Below are 17,883 nucleotides of genomic sequence, written 5' to 3'. Positions count from 1 at the left end.
CCATTTTTAAATCCAAACTTTTCTTGCCCCAGAAATCTCGAAAATGCGCGACCTCATTCTAGTAACTCTTTTGAAAATGCATTGCCATCGTACTCAATTCACTTGTGAAAATGCGACCCCATCACGCGGCCCATCCCCATTAGCCTACAAATGGGAAGTACCCCTCTTTTCCCCGGGGCCGAGCCATTGATTCTCTAATTGCATTAACTTGTCCATGAGCACGAAACTCCGATCTAGTTAAATGGATGGTGTGCAAGGAAGAGAGACAGGCCACAGACAACATCCAAGCTCCCACTTTCTCTCCTGTTGCTGTCCTTTAATCATTCACTATAGTTTAGGATACTGAGATGTGAAGGCGGGAAGGGATCGAGAAGCGGGAGAGGAAATAGCGAAATGCGGGAGTTTCAAGAGGGCGGGAAGCGAAGAAGAAATGACAAACGAGTTTTTTCCCAGTTATTGATACGTTAGAATAACAAGAACAAGAACCCAAAATGTGCGGGACGTTTCTGAGACTTCTGAGCAACCGAGTAAACAAAAATTCGTGCTTGAGCGGAAAAAAGGACTTACTTCCGCCAACGAATTGCGCAGCTAAATGGCTAGGATATGTTTTGAGTCTCAGGAGCAGGACGGAAAGGGACGGGAGCAGGGAGTCGAGACTTTTTTATCTCAGTTTAATTTTCCCTTGTACTAGGGGAAAACCGCCTGCTAGTTGGCAATTTTTTGTATATTGAAGTAGTCACCTTTAGTGTCTTTTTTGCATGACTATGTTATGTAGCCAGCGCTTTAAGTGCGGACCTCGCATCAGAAAGGAAGTAAGCCAAAGGTTGCACCCGATTCTTGGCCTCTCACTGGGTTCTTAAGGCTGGTTAGGTTTCGTAGCAGGAGAAGCGTCTAGTGCTTTGGACAAGAAATTGGTCTGTCATTCATGTAGGTTTCTCAACATATAACAAGAAGAGGCGAACAAACATTTCAGTAAATCCAATCAAACTTTCTCACTCGGCCAGCTTCTCGGTTATAATGATTGCGACAAGTTAGGAAATGGTCTCTATGGAAAAAACTTCTTCAAGGTCAGAGAAATGTCAGGGAGTTTTATTTTGGCTCAGGAAAAATTGACAATTGGAAAAAAAGTCACGGAAACACAGCCTCGTTCCCAAGGCTTTCTCCTTAAAGATTGTTCGAACCTAACGGAAAAGCCCTGTGAACCAGGTTTAGGGAAACAATGAATTGTGAAAGCTGAGTGTGAAAGCCATGGCTATAGAATGATCTGCCTTTGCAATAACAGTTTCAGGCTTAAACTCTTCTAAGGGCCTCTTTATATAAGCCCAGACAACAGAGCTGGCTTGGTTTCCGAGATCTCGCCTCGTTTCTCTTTCCTTCGTAAAAATTTCGATGTGTTCATATGAGAAGCCAGACTGGCTCGGTTACCGAGATCTCGGGTTTTGCGACCGAGATCTCGGTAACTGGGATGAAGTTTTTCCCATATGAACACTCCAGCCCGCGTAACCGGGACGCACTTTTTAGACGAAATAGCTTCGCTTTCGCAACATAGCGGCCAAAATGGCATAATATTTGCTTTGTATGTATTTCCACTTTAGGGGTAGGCGAATTAGCTTTATTAGTAAAGTTACAAGAGTCCACAAAGCTGCGACAGCCGCGAACGATAAAAGTTTATGTTCCACCAATTTGGTTGTGTTTCTTGGATTTTATCACGGTAGACCGGGCTGAAATTTCCCATATTAACAGACAACAAAATTCGTCCCGGTAACCGAGCCAGCCTGGTTACCGGGCTCATATGAACAGGCCCTAAGATGTTAAAATAAAAAAGAGCGTGTTTAATCTAAATATCCTGTCCTCCAATTTGCTTGAGTTGCTCGCTCATGGACTGAAACATGAAACAAGTAAATTGTGTGTTATTAATCATTGTTATAGATAGTTTGAATTACTGGTCTCAGAAACCACACAGCAGTATGACTTGTAGGTTGAACAACGTTTGGTGGACATATCTCTTCCAAAAAACATTTTAATTCTGAATTTGTGTTAAAAAGCAGTAGTATAGTGTATGTTTTGTAACATTACATAATGTGTTTGACTGTTCACTTCAGTGCCTAAATGGGATTCACGGTTTAGGTGTAGAGAGATGTTAGTAAACTGTAGCAATTTTTGCTCAAACTTGTGATGTTTTGTCGACGATAAACAAGTGAAGTTTAATTGGGATGATTTATTTGGGAGATTGATTTAAGGCTGGTTTCCATATGATCGCAGACGATCGCGGATCGCGGATCGCAGATCGCAAAAAGTTTTGCGATCGTCTGCGATGATATTGAAACACACTTCTGCGATCGTCTGCGATCAATTGCGATCGTGCGATCATATGGAAACCAAAGTTCTGCGATCTGCGATCGAAACGTATCCCATAATATTTTGAATTCCGACCCATGATTCAACGCTTGTTAGCAACGAAGCAACCGCTTATTTGTTGTAAACATGGCTGGCGTTGAATAAGGTAACGTTAGTAACGAGAAACTTATGGAGGAAGTTGCGCGATATCAGTGCGTTTACCACCGTAACAGTAAAGATTTCAAAGACAAAAACAAAAAGGGTAACTGCTGGGAAAAAATCGGAGAGAAATTTAATTTATCGGCGGCTGAGGCGGAGGTCAAATTCCGCAACATAAGAACTGCGTCTGGTCGTTATCTGAGGCGATTAAAAACGCTACCTTCTGGATCGGAGCGAGATGCAACGCCAAGGGAATTCCAAACTAGGCTGACAAAAACAAGAATAAATTTGCTTGCTGCAAAATTTCCTTCTCGACGTCCGCCATATTGTTTACTGCGATTTTTTCCGCCAGCACAACGCGTGTGTTATTTTGATACTTCCGCTGTCCGAAATGTATCCAACAGTCGGCTTTGCGATTGCTTGCGATCGTCTGCGATTATATGGAGACAACTCTCTTTGCGATCGTCTGCGATCTGCGCTTTGCGATCCGCGATCGTCTGCAATCGTCTGCGATCGTCTGCGATCAGCACATTAGTAATCTATTGATTACCGCCGCCATTAGATTTCACCAGAGCTTTATCGCTTTTCCCAAATCTGGACTCTCTTTGAGTGAATATTTGAAGTCACCTATCGTTTCTAAAAAAGTTTGGGAAACAAGGGAGCGGGATAGGACAGTTTAATCGCCCAATCGCTACAGCTGTTTTTAGTGATGGTAGGATAGCTGTGACTGACATGGGGAACCACCGCATTCAGATTTTTGAATAGATGAATCCACTCACTTGTGATGTAGTATGAATCGGTTCTCTTATTGCTATCAGTTAAAATTATGATTTTAAACTATTTGTCCGCTACTGGTAGTCTGTAGTCCGTTATATATGAGAAAATCTCACAGAATAGAAAAAGCTGAGAAGTTACCTTTTATAGTTACCTCATGCATTTTTCGTCTCAAATGTTTCATATGGTTTTTTTCGAGGAGAAAAGACTGAGACATGACTTATTTAAAATTTAGATTTCAAGTGTTGGCTAAACCATTCTATTTCCTCATATTCAGGGTTGCCAATATCTGTCATTGTTATAGGTAGTTTAGCTACCTTGTAAAAAGTGACCTGGCTGTACGTTTAATTTAAGGGTTAAACTAAGTTTAGAAGAAGCATCTTCCACAAAGAACATTTTTGTTCTGAGTTTGTCTTAAACTAGCCTGCGTAGCAAGCGTTTCCGTGGGGTTTGGGAGTAAAGAACGGGATTTTCGGTGTTTTGCCTGCATGGAACCCCCTCCCCCCTCTTTTACTCGCGCCATTTTTCGCGCTGTAATTCTTTGGTCCCGAACCCCATAGAAACGCTTGCTACGCAGGCTAGTCGTAAACAATCAGTAGTGTATGTTGTGTGACATTTTAAACAAGGCTAATAGTAAGTGTGATGAAGTATCAGCAGGGCAAAAGTGGATATACATTTCTCTCAGTTGTAAAAATAAAAATCATAGGAAGAGAAATCGCAATAAACTGATCTTATATTTTCCCATATTTGTCGTGATGTTTAATGCTTGACGATAGAAAACAGGAGAAGTTTAAAGGGCGATTGATTTATTTGATTGTACATGTGGGAGATGAAGATCAGTAACACAAGATTGGGAATGTTTCAAAGTAAAACTTCGCGTGACAAACGTCGTCACATGTCAAATGACCAAAACCTTGCCTTGATTTTGTTGGGTGACACTTACATTAAAATATTACGCGTTAAGACTGGATTGCACTAGCGACGGAGCTGGAGTCGGAGTCAGTGAAAATCGGAGTGGTAAGCAAGCGGAGTCATAAGCTCGATGGAATCGGAGTCGGAAGAATCAGAACGCAGTTCCATTTCTTCCGATTCGGCTTGCGACTCTGTCGCTTATGATCCAGTGAAAACTAGATTATCGGAGTCGGAAGGAGAAGCGGAAGAATCAAACAATCACAACGCTAGGAATCCAGCATTTTGATTGGTTTATTCTTCCCCTTCTGCTTCCTACTCCGACAAATATAATTTAATCAAGTTTTCACTGTAAGCGACGGAGTCATAAGGGGAACAGATGTTTGATTTTAGCATCGCTCTACGCTTCTGATTAAGACTCCGACTACGACTCCGTCGCTAGTGAAAACCAGCCTTTAGCGATCAGGTTAACGGGCTCCGTTTCCAGTGGAAACTTGTCGGCCTTTGATGTTATTAGCAACAAAGCAGACCAAAGCACGCAAAACTGTAGGCGACGCACGGCTGTTGTTGCCATTCGAAACGAGGAACGCTGTCCGTGACAACACCGTAATTAATTTTAGGCCAAAACTTCGTCACCAAAGCTTCGTTTCGCCTTATTCAACTGATAATCGTAGTAAGCGGGTGGCAGTCCCTCAAAACAACTCCAATAGTGCTCTCTGCACTAATAAGGCCAATATGTTGCTAATAGAAATATCAAGTAAACAAAGCTTGACCATGTCCGCCTTTCAATAATTTAATCAAACACTCTTTGCCTTGGGATACCTCTTGTCGCTTGTTTTAGAGTGCGTAGAAAGCCAATGCCAAACCAAACAAGTGTAATGCAAGCTTAACGCTAGATAAAGTAAACAGGAGCGAATTTTCACTTCCGGTCTTTCTACAAACACAATTCGATCTGCCTCAATCTGGTCTGATTTGACCCTTACTGACGATTAATTTCTATGACCTCTACCTGCTCGCTTATTCTCGGAAAGTGTACATTATATGATAGTTTTTAATCGGCTCACTGTGATCCTTTGAGTTTTCTTATGGGAGGGTTGCTTTGAGTTTGTTGGTATTTCAGGTTTTACGACCCTCTATCAAAAGAGTTTCCAAAAACAAATTGTCACACAGGCTAGAATTCTGTTTCAGGACTTGCTACTTGCTTCTTGGTTTAACGCAAGTAGCATGAAGTGATGATATTCTCTCATGCTATAAATAAAACGAAAAGTAAAGAATACAAGCGTTACACTTTTGGTATCATTACGAGTGCAACTGGATCTGGCCTTATACGACCCATGTTGATATGTAAACAGTGAGATGTTGATCAGATCATACCAAGACGGAGAAGATCAAGGTAAGAGAGGAAATCCCTCATTAATGTTTGCGCTACGCCGCAACTACCGGCGAGTGGTGGCAGGGGATGCAAAGGGGCGAGGCACCAGAGGCCTGGTCGGCGAAGCAACAGTTTCGCGTCCGGCACGAACGCGGAGACGAGCGTAACAGGCGACTCGGCCCCCAGCAAGGGCTTGCGGCAAGAGCGAGGTTGAGTCGAGCCGAGCCCTGAGCGCTGCTTCGCTAAACATTAATTTCTGCCAAAGAACTTGATTCCAATAAAGATCTTAAAGATGTTGCATAGATGTATTTGTAGACTCTACAAATACATCTATGCAACAAAACGAAATAAAACTTCCCATGCTACGGGAATGCCTTCTTTGATATTGAAATATCAAATTTAGTCCAAGGTGTAAATTAGCTACACTAAAAACAAAGGATAAACATACGAAATGCGTTTAAAATACTCTACGAAACCCTCCAAAACTTGGAGATATGCCGTATAAATACAACGCATAACTATCTTACGCTTTATCCTTAAATTCAAATCACACATGCTGGAAAAAATAAGCGTTATAGCCATCATAAAAAACACACTGTGTACAATAGGATCGAAGACTTCATGCTCACCATTCGCTGGTGGCAAAACCAATCACAATCTAGAATTCTCGATCCGCCGAACGAGTATATAATACCAAAAAAATATGCCAGGTGCGGAGTGTTACCAAGCATTGGTCTCTACCACTCCCTGTTATCGGCAACTGATGAGATCCAGAAGGATCGAAACCGCGGTCTTGCCTGATCTACAAGGCTACGAGCCTCCTAACAAAAGAGGGACTATTAACAGTCTCAAGAAAACCTGACAACATCGCAAATAAAAGCAATGACAACCACAACGTGGAGCTGGATGAACAATCATAGGAAGAACTCCTAAATTCAGAACTTTTGCCTGAAGAAAACCACACAATATCATAAACAACACGCAAAACAGTCCACAGACTTGCGCGTGAACATCTACATTTGCAGCTCCAGAACGAACAAACTGGAAGGACAAAAAGCTCGATGAAATTAATGCAAGAAGCATAAGCACGTCTCTCTAAGACAGACTCATAGCTTTCAACAAGGAAAGCTACTACTATCTCTGGCGAAGCCGGACAAAGATAAATATGACACCCGTGATAACAAGCAGCATAACTTGCAACAGTTAATCAAACAGCCGGGCCCGGCGTAATAATACAAAATGCAAGTAACCAACATGTTCACGGAATGTTTCAAACTTTGTCCCTCCAGAGCTAATATTTAGAGAGCTTAAAACATATCTTGCAATACAAATGAGCCAATAAAAACTAGCACGTGGCAAAAAACAGAGGTGCCGAACTCTACAAATTACACGCGGATAACAGCGGAAACCACGCAGACCTATGACCTCTAACGGCTCTACTCTGGTGAAATGTCCTCCTAAAAACAGGATTATTGCTTAGCGAAACATTCAAAGATCCCCCTATCGTACCATACAAAAGGGGCAGATCGTGGATAGGAGTTGTGTAGGCCTGTCACCCCATTGTTATCACATCGGGAACAAAATGCCAACAGGGGTGGGATCGAAAACCTCTATCCTATCCCGCGGCACATATATAGCCAATATGTGGGAGTACCTCCCACCTGAAGACAGACTGGTTCAGAAACGTTGTGAGCAGTAAAGACAGCTCGCTGTTTCGCATTCTTCTACAATGCTCACGCTATTCTGAAGATTCTTAGAAATCTTGGCAATCAAAGTGTAAACAAATCTTAGAAGTCAGACACTATATAGCCTGCGTAGCAAGCGTTTCTGTGGGGTTCGGGAGCAAAGAATTACAGCGCGAAAAATGGAGCGAGTAAAAGAGGGGGGAGGGGAAGGGGAAGGAAGGAAGGAAACGCTTGCAGACAGACCCCTGGATTTTGAAAACCGCCCACTTGGCCTTTCATGCCTGAGTGTGCGCACTGAGATTTGGTGCTATCATCGGCTGTCATAAATTAACCAATAAATTCTTCGGCCTTCCGTAGCGGAAGTGAACTTTGAACCAAAATAAACTTTACTTGTCAAAATATGTCTGAAACAACGAGCGCACGGTGGGAACGGAGAAATCTCGATGAATTGAATTTGGTAATTTATAATCAAGCTATATTTCTACTCAATCCGTCTAAAAGGAAGGACTAAAAGGGTGAAGTTTTAGCACAAATCTGCCAGAAAGTTAAAATGTGAGAAGTATTTCAGTCGCGTTAGTAATCCTTGTGCTCGCATGATTCGAAATCTTGGATCACTGTATTCATTCGTCCAGGAATCGATACAAGGTAAAATTAGCAAGTCAACTCCCACAAAGGCAATTCCAGTAACGAAGCGTTTGCTGGAAACGCCAGATCCGCAAATCGGTTCGAGTGTTATCGCCTGCAGCGAAAACAAACAACGGAAAGCCTTCTCGGCAAACTTTGGAATTTGGGCAGGAGAGGCTTCAAACATCTGAGAGGGGAAATAACGATCATCTTGACCAGTATCTGAATAAAGATAATCTTCCCCTAGGCGGCCTCCAAATCAAAGTTGTTTATAAAATGTCCTCGTAAGAATTCCCGCGACGAGAAGACTAAATTTTTGGTAAGGCAAATATGTGACAAAAACTGGCATGCTGCAGCTAACAGGATAACAAATCATTCAGAATTGTACGCAGAGGTTCTAAATGCTGTCAACAAAAATGCTTCTAATGAAATGTCAGAGTACCTACGACAACATGTTGCCATGTAACAAGCCAGACGAAATCATTAGGTTTTCCCATGCAGTAGTGCGAATTTTCTGTCCCGTGGTTTCTTATCTTGTCCTTGGCGCATGTGGCATTCAAGAAAGTGATGTTGAAATTAAAGGAACAGCTGCAAATTGTGTCGCGCTTGCTTCTGCAATAATGTGCAGGCTTCGAAAAACCAAAGCGTCGGCATTGCACTACAGGATTTCTATCGTACTGTGGAAGCTGACGACTAAATCCTCGTTCAGCGAGAAAAGTTAAAGCGTTTTGTAACCAAGCTTCGAACGCGTCTTCCCCTTTTGTCTGGCATTCAAAGGTATTAGAATACCTTTGATCGACACATGTCAATAATACTGGACTAGCCAGTTCGCTGGCGAACGGAGGTTTTCAAAATCCTGGGGTTTGTCTGCAAGCGTTTCCTCCTTCCCCTCTCGCACCCCCCTCTTTCTTTTTTTGGTTCTCGCCCCATTTTCCGCGCAGACAAAACACCGAAAATCCCGTTCCTAGGTCTTTCTTTGCTTCCAAACCCCACGGAAACGATTGCTACGCAGGACGCAGGTTAGACACTATAGAAAGTCAAACCTCTCGTGATTGGTCAATATCAACAGTCTGATAAATACGCTATTTTTATATCACAAGGCTCCATTGTTGGAGGTTGTTGTTTTCATCTCTAAAAACATTTTGTCTTTCCGTTTTTAAACATGGATATAAAAACCTTGCTAGACAATCTTCATGAAGAAGTATCCTGTTCTGTGTGCATGACCACATTCACTGATCCAAAACAGCTGCCATGTTTACACAGTTTTTGCCTTCACTGCTTGGAAGGTATTCTACGAACGAGTGGCCGCCATGATGTCATAGCTTGCCCAGAATGTAGAAGAGAGAGTAGAGTCCCTGGAAGTGGAAACCTGAAGGACTTGCCGACCAACTTTCGCATCAACAGTTTGCTAGATGTGTTGGCAATCAAAGAGTGTAATTCCACCGGAGTGAAATGTGGAAATTGCGACAAAAAAAGCGTACAGAGTTTGTACTGTTTCCAGTGCTGTGCATTTTGGTGTGACGACTGTATTACCGCACACAACATAATCCAAGCTAATAAAGAACACCGTGTGCTGGCGCTCACAGACTTCCAAGACCAAGACATCGAGGAAGTGTTAAAAAGACCAGAATTTTGCCAGCAGAAACACCATGAAAAAGAAGAGTTGAAGTTCTTTTGCAAGGACTGTGAAGTTGCCATTTGCAATTCCAGTGTTGCCATACTTCACGAAAGTCATGCCAAAATACATTTGGAAGAAGCTGTTAGTGAACGCAAGTTACAAGTGCAATCGGCGATTGAATTGCAAAAGCTAAAAGCTCAACCAAAGAGACACAAGATCGTTAAACTTGGACAAAACTGCATTCACATTGAAAGACGAGCTTCTACCGTGAAACGAAACGTAAACAGATTTTTTGAAAAATTGATGGCAGTAATAAAAGCGAAGAAGAAGGAATTATTGAACAAAGTGGAGATACAAGTTAAAGAATCTCGCGAGCGTCTGCGAACTGAAGAACGAAATCTGGGCGAGCAAATAAAGCTAATTGAGAGAGAGATAGAAAAAACTGAAACTCTTGTAAAGCGAAGCACAAGCGCTGGGATTGTAGAGATGGACGAGTCATTTGAGTTGGAAGTCAGCGATGAGGAAGACCAAGTGGACTATGACCTTGAAGGCTTTCGTCGATTCATTTTCGTAGAAAACGAATCATTAATGGCGAAAAGCGTCACTGAAGGAATCGGCGTATTCAAAACATTTTTCAGCAAAACTAGTGCGAATCAGTCAGGTGCTCAAGGTAAAGGAATGCGTGAAGCAATTGTCGGTCTCGAAGCGCAGTTTGTTTTGACAACAAGAAATGCCGAAGGAGAACAATGTTATGACGAGCGTGACTGCGTAATAGTGGAAATCGGGAATCGTCAAAGACAGGACTGTGCGACGAAAGCGCGAATCCAAGATAACAAAGATGGCAGCTACAAGATTAGTTACTTCGCTAAAGAAACCGGTGACCGTGACTCGTCAGTAAAGGTGAATGAAGATCATGTTAATGGCAGCCCCTTTGCTGTTAAAGTGAAACCTAGACAGTTCAGACCTGTGCAATCATTTGGACAACAAGGCTCTGCTGTTGGAATGCTTGTCTGCCCTTGGAGAGTGGCAGTGAATGAACGTGATGAAATTGCAGTGACTGACAATGACAACAATAGGATTCAAGTATTCAGTAGTGATGGAACTTACTTAAGATCGTTTGGTACAAAGGGTGATAAACAGGGAGAATTTAACTTTCCTGTTGGGATAGCTTTTGATAAGAATGGCCTTATTATAGTGGTGGACAGTGACAACCACCGAGTCCAAGTTTTTAGTGAGCAGGGTGAGTTCCTGAACTAGTTTGGTGAACAAGGAAGTCTTGATCACCATCTTCAGGATCCTTATGGTTTATCCATAGACAGTGACGGAAATTATATTGTTGCTGATTCAACTAACAAACTAATCAAGATATTTTCTCCCAGTGGTCAGTTTTTACGTAAAATTGGCGGAGAGGGTTCTTTCAGCTTTCCCTGTCACTGTGTCCAATTTAACAACTATCTTATAGTATCAGACAGTGATGAACACTGTATCAAAGTTTTTGATTATTATGGGAATTTTTGGTATAAATTTGGAAAGAAGGAGAAGGGGAATGGGGAGCTCCATGAGCCTCGTTTCTTGTCTGTTAACAAGGCAGGACACTTGATGGTCTGTGATTCAAGGAATCACAGAGTTCAGGAGTTTGAACTGAGTGGAAAGTTTATCGCAAAGTTTGGAACACGAGGGAGCGGGATAGGAGAGTTTGATCGCCAATTCTCTACAGCAGTTCTTAGTGATGGTAGGATAGTTGTGACTGACTTCTGGAACGATCGCATTCAGATTTTTGAATAGACATGTCCACTCGCTTGTGATGTAATATGAATCGGTTGTCTCATTGCTATTAGTTAAATATAGGATTTCGCACCGAGATTTGTCACTGGTAGTCTGTAGTTGGTTACAAATTAGAAAATCTCACAGAATAGAAAAAGCTGAAAAGTTACCTTTATATAGTTACCTCATTTAATTTCGTTTCGAATGTAACATATGTTTTGTTTCAAGGGGAAAAGACTGAAAACTTACTTAAATTTCAAGTGTTCTAACACCATTATATTTCCTTATTAGTGGTAGATTGTGTGATATCAGTTGTCAATATCTATCACAGCTATATGCATATATGTAGTTTAAGGTCATTCCTCACATTTGCATTGCGCATCCTTACTGCGCATAATTTATGGGGTCATTAGCGCGCGCTCGTGCACGTGCACATTGAAAACATGACGGATTTGCCTTGATATTGAGCTCTGTCAGTTGAAAAATGGCTCTAGCTCACCAACGAGCACGGGCACCCTAATTTTTATTCCGGTTATTGTAATCAACTAATCATAAGCTTTGCGTGAGAAAAGACTGATCTAATTTCTATTGCTGAAAATTGAATAAATAAGAAAAATAGCAGATACACTGTGGTCTTTTCTATTTTGCAGTCGGTAACCACGTCAAGAAATTTGGTTCAAATTTTTAATCAAGGATTTAGCTTTCTGTCCGAATCAAACTTAAAACGTTTAGTTGTGTCCGACACATTGTATTGACTGTAGTTTAATGCGTGTTCTTATGAGTCCGGGCTCACAAAGATGTTACAATTACTGGGAATGCGTTCTTATAATAAGCATTAAATAATGCCAAAATGGGGCATTTTCAATGCCTCACTGCTCCTTAATGAGCATGGGCACCTCCCTTTTTAATTTCAAAATTGAAGTTATCACATGACAAATATTCAGTGGACAAAGTTTGAACAAAAATCTATTGTCACTTTTATTTCAGAGGAATTACCTTAATTTAGATTTCTTGTCTCAGAACCGACCTAGCTGTATAATTTGTAGATTGATCTAAGTTAGAAGAAGCATGATCTTCTACAAAGAACATTTCAACTGAATTTGTTGTAATCAATCACTAGTGTGTCCTGTGTGACATTAACAAGACCAATAATAAGTGTGATAATGTACCAGCAGGGCAAAAGTGGAAACACAATTGTCTTGTAACATAAATAAAATATCATAGGAAGAGAATTCTTAATAAACTGTTTTTATTTTTTCCCACATCATCAGTTGTCGTGATGTTTAATGCATGACGACAGTAAAAAAACAGGAGAAGTTTAAAGCTTGACCAGGATTTATCTGATTGTACGTTTGGGAGATTGATTTCATAGAATTTAAAAAAAACTCTTTTGATTAGAGCCTGTGATAGATTTCATAAAACGCTATCAGCTGCCAACCTCTTTTTCCAAGTCTGGAATCTTTTTGAGTAAAAGTGCATCAAATTGTAGAGCTTGCAAAATATGTACCCTAGGGCTAGATACATTATGCCGGCATGATTTTGGGCATAATGCTGAGGTCGGTGCATCGAGCATAATGCCGGCATAATGGGCATTTATTTATTTATTTGTTTTCAAGAAATTTTTTTTCAGCAAAAAGAGAATAATGAGCAAAACAATTAATAACTCCATGGCTGTAATAAGAAATTTTCACTTTCAAGTGCTTTTAGTAAGGATTTAACATATTCAAGGGCTTGGTTACTTCTTTCGATTTCTGTGCCCGCTAACGAACTGATCAGAGAGTGTATCCCAATGCGAGTTCCATGGAAATAAGACATTTTGAGTGCTTTTGAGATGTATTTGTCGTTAATTGCTTGTAAAGTTGCGATTGATGGAATAAAATGTGTCTCTGACTTATGGAGGTATTTTTTGTTTGCAGGGATGGAAAAGGGCATCAAATATAACCAAGATCACTAGAGCATAATACTACTTTTCGAGCATAATATTTAGGCATAATGCTGTTGTTTTGAGGGTGACGCTTAAAAGCATATTGTTCAAACTTTCGAGCATAATGTATCGAATCCTAGTCCCGGTTTTGTTTAGCCTGCGAGCAAAGTCACGTTGGAGTACAATCGCGCGTCGTAGCCACGAGCGCAAAATCGAGCGGCTAAGCTGCAAGACGAGAAAGTGACAAGAAAGCCACTTTCTTGGCGCCTCTTCACCAGACTCCTTCCCGCCCGATCGCTTTGCTCTTCGCCGCTCGCGCGCGTGACTCAAAGGTGAGCCTGCTCGCAGGCTAGGCTTTGTTCCACCCCCCAATTTGGGCTGAGAAGCCAAGTAGATTATATTCCATGTGATTCCCCACAGTTCAATTGGTAGAGCAGAGAATCCAAGAAGGTCTTTTGACTTGGGCTGAGAAGCCGAAAAGGTGTGTTATATTGTATTTCCCAGAGTACGAGTTGGGCTGAGAAGCCGAGAGGAACTGTTAAGGTGGTATGGTACCCTCAAATGGACCAAAAAGTTTGTTTAAATATGGTGAAGAAAGATCAATTGTGTGCTATTGCACTCAAGAAGAGAAATTAAATTTCTAGAGTTTTACTCAAAATGGTTGCTATGGAAACCAGCCACAGCCTTTTGAAGTAGTGCTGTATAGTATTGACGCCAACACTTCCTGCTCTTTTACAAAACAAGAATTGACTGTCAAATAGGCATATCATGTAAGTTTCTGTTTTGTTCTGTGCAATGAACCTAAGTTTTGACAGTTAACTCTTCTTTTCAGTGCTTTTTACAGCTTTATTTGGAAATAACCTTATTTTTTACCACACCCAGTGGACAAATCATCTCATGTCACATGACAGACCTTAAAATGTTACGATTTTTTTGGTTTATGACATCACGACACTATTGGTCTTTGATCAGCCCAAGTTTGGGGAATTCTACTTAAAAACCTTGCAAAGTAGAAATGTTGGCGCGAAGTCAGTCGGTGCAAAAGTAAACTTTTGAGAAAAATGCACTTTAAGTTTCTTACACGAAGTATTAAGCGTTTAACGAGCCACAAATAGCGGGGAAGGGGGGTGCAGATTGGATCCGGGGGAGGGGTGCAATGGTTGTTCTATTTTGTAAAAAGTTACCGCAGTTGTGGGAAATATTCCTTGTCACAAGGGAAATGAATGAGCCTGTGATGGCAATTTGAGGCAAAGCTTTTTACAAATAATTATACCAATCGAGTTGTGCATGTCTTAAAAGTTTTTTTCTAAATAGTTTCGTTCATATCAGTTAAAAATAATCTATATTTTTGGTCACGTTCTTGTAGTAAACAGTCGTTGCTATGGCCCCGATAATAAAACATATACATGCTCCCATTGTTAAAACATACGTACGTAGAAGCAGTAATGCAAAGGTTTTAGTCAACAAGTGAATATTTCTGAGAATAGAGCCAGTTTTTATTTGTTCAGTTCCAGAAATTTTTTTCGCTTCAGCTTCAGAGCCTGTCTTTTCCTTGCGCCAAGGCCCCGCCGGTTAAGAAAAACTGGCGGCCCTGGGACTCAAATTGAATTTGCATTGCAAAGAATTTTTCGCACCACTTTGGTACGAGGTGCTTGCAAGCTTCTTCCCTTAGACCACTGCCTAGTGTCGGGTCTATTTTACAGGAAATGTTCCCAAACGTGTCCCAGCAGAACCTTTTGCTGGTTCCACAAACTAGAGGAAAATTCGCTCACTTATTGGGTCCTTATTGAACAGCCAGGAACAGTAAGCGACTTTCAATCGGCCTTCAAGGGACCAGGTATGTACATCTAACGAAAACGTTCTGTTTTATTGGTACTTTTTTGTTGAAAAACTTGGGATATGTATTTAGCCGAAATAAATCGATATCTTGTTGATTAAAATCTCGGCAAAATTGTTAAGTGGAAAACTTGTTCAGTGGAAAACGGGAGTCTGCAGACCTGAGGTAAAATGCAGACTGAGGGTAAACTGCAGACTGCAAACCAGGGGTAAAATGCGGATTGTAGACTTCAGACTTTTTAAGCAGATATCCTGTTACTTCTAGCCTACACGTAGGCTATGTTACTTTCATTTCTGAGTGATAACTGCACTGTAAACAGGGTTATTCAGGTTAGGGAAAGTCTGCACTGGTTAGTCTGATTATTATACTTGAAACTCACTATCTCTTTTTTGATTGGCCGAAAGCGTACAGTGAATTTTCGAAATCAGCGCCTGTGACGTCATCCAGCTGCAGATAGATATGTTATTTGCTGGCTGGGAAGTCCGTATAGTGAAAAATTGTGACCAAGGTCTTGAAAATGCTACCCGGGGTCGCAGGCAGAGGGCAGCATTTTCAAGCCCGAGGTCACAGTTTTTCACTATAAGGACCGACCCTAAGCCGGCTAGTAACATGTTTATTTTTTTTCCTGCAGTAAATTGGTTTTGCAGATTACAAATGGGTTTGTGTACGCAACTTTGTCACTGAATCGGCTTCCGCGCCGTCTACTAACGATTTTTAAAAAACTCTTCACAACGAGCGAGTAACTCAAATAGTTAATAAGACAAAGAAAGATGTATTAAAGAAGAGATTTTTTTTTGGACTACTTTATGTTAGTTGCAGTTATTTCATCAGTTAAGTTCTCCAAAATTGTTTTTGCGGTGTGAAATTTTGTGCGAAGTTTGAAGTTTTACTACAAAAACAATTTCTGTCAGTTGTTGCTTTTAAAATCACTTCATCACATTTCTACCATAAACTGAATAACAGACAGCGTGGAAATTCGTTAAGTGTATTCCACAGAAATTCTTTTAAATACAGCAATGATTAGAGAAGTAAACTCGACTGAAATTGACTCAAATTTTACGGCGAGAGAAACACAGGATTATGTGCCATTACAGCGCCAAGCTACAAACAATTAAGCAAACTCTCACAACTTCAAAACACTCAATTGAATTTACTTACAGTGACTTTCCTTGCCATTTTAAAGTGAACAGAGATAAACTTCCGTTGACTAATCGTCGATGGATGTGTAAAAGAGGGAAAAGATTGACGATTACCACTAACTTTTAGGAACAAAATTTAGGTAGCGTGGAAAAAATCCGGCCTGTGGGCCGTATTGTAAAAAGCTGAACTAGTCACGTGCTTATGATTAGCCAATCAAATTTGAGGATTTAGGATTCCGGCCGGCTCAGGTGCTTGAGAAAAAAATAATATACAATAATCATACCATGGATACTCAAGGTCAGAGGTAATCATTTCTTGTATGACTGCAGTGCTTGATTTTTGAGGGTAAGCATGTCAAGTTCGCCCACTTTGTGTTGCTTGCCGTTAGTGAAGAAGCAAAAACATGACTTCCATTATTTTTTGTTCAATGTATAATAAAACAATTATTAGATTCAGTTCTGTGATATCCAGAATAATTAAGGTCTCATTAAGGGTTATGAGCCTCAGCCTTTGGCTTTGGCTAACCCCTACCTCGTCCTTGATTATTCTGGATATCACAAAAACCTCATCTAATAACAATGTTTAATATCACTCCAGTTAGCTTGAATAACGCTCATTTTAGCCTGTTGACGGTTTGCTGTCAATGTTCGAAATGGTAACACTATTCTGTTAAAAAGTCTACAGTCTGCATTTTGTCCCTGGTTGGCAGTCTTTATTTTACCCTCAGTCTGCAGTTTATCCCCGGTTTGCAGTCTGCAATCTACAGGCTGGGTTTTGCACTAACTGTGGCAAAATTAGATCTTGTGTTTCAATGTACATGTAGTTCACCAGTATATTACAGTTCAGTAGAGAAGGAAGAGAAAATCTTAGATGGTTTCAAGCCATAATTTCATGATGTCACAGTTGTCAACTTGTTGGCAAACAGCTTTACTTCTTGCAACTACATGTAGTGTTTCATAACAAGCCATATGAAGCAAAATTCTTCATAACTTCATTCTTCATCTTAGTACAAGTGTATCTGCATTTAATTTAATACACAGTCATGTATATTGATACATATTAATTTCAAATTTGTTACGATGAAACAGGAGCTTATAACACAGAGTATTGAATACAAATATTTGTACTGCATTTTGACAGTACTTTTTAGATTTTAGTTTTTAACCCTGGAAATTATCAAAACCTATTTTCAATTTAGTTCTTACTAGCAGCACTTAAAAAGTATCAAAGTGCTCAATGAACACAACTGTGAATTTCCCATCATTTGAATGATGATTGACATGATGTAATCTTTTGTGTTAAACATGAAATTTCTCTTCTCATAAAAAAGCACTAAAGTAAATGTTTTTAAGAGGAAAAATTATGATAAGCAATAACTAAAGCTTCTCCAGCTAAAAATGATGATTCTGATCATAGTAAACTTTCACAAAGATCTTTTCTCCAGACAGAAAGGTTATACCAATGCAGTAACACAAAATGTTGTTGGAGAGATCTATGCAAACCTTTCTGTGGCTTGAATTAAACCTTTCACAGCATCTATATCACCGTTGCCTTACATATGCCCAAACAATTGAGATTAACACTTACCTTGACCATAGGTAGGCAGTGGTTATCAGGTCATTTTTTCAAAGCCCTGCAACATTTTTTCCTCCTCAACTGGTTTACATAGTTGCCTTTTGGGGGAAATTGGCCTCCCCCCCCCCCCCCCCCCCCCGCAACAATAATCTGAATAATGGACTA

The 17,883-nt window shown here is 40.5% G+C and overlaps 1 pseudogene across 1 annotated transcript; it reads left to right on the top strand.

Moving 5' to 3' along the window:
- Window positions 1–6,232: 6,232 nt before the first annotated feature.
- LOC145464115 (E3 ubiquitin-protein ligase TRIM71-like) lies at window positions 6,233–17,844 on the top strand (annotated as a pseudogene). The gene is made up of 2 exons (XR_014041391.1): window positions 6,233–7,344; window positions 8,880–17,844. The product of XR_014041391.1 is annotated as an E3 ubiquitin-protein ligase TRIM71-like (transcript).
- The last annotated feature ends 39 nt before the right edge of the window (window positions 17,845–17,883 follow it).

Source organism: Orbicella franksi, chromosome 12 (assembly GCF_964199315.1).
Source record: "Orbicella franksi chromosome 12, jaOrbFran1.1, whole genome shotgun sequence".
Taxonomy (NCBI): Eukaryota; Metazoa; Cnidaria; class Anthozoa; order Scleractinia; family Merulinidae; genus Orbicella; species Orbicella franksi.
This window is presented reverse-complemented; position numbering and strand designations above follow the sequence as displayed.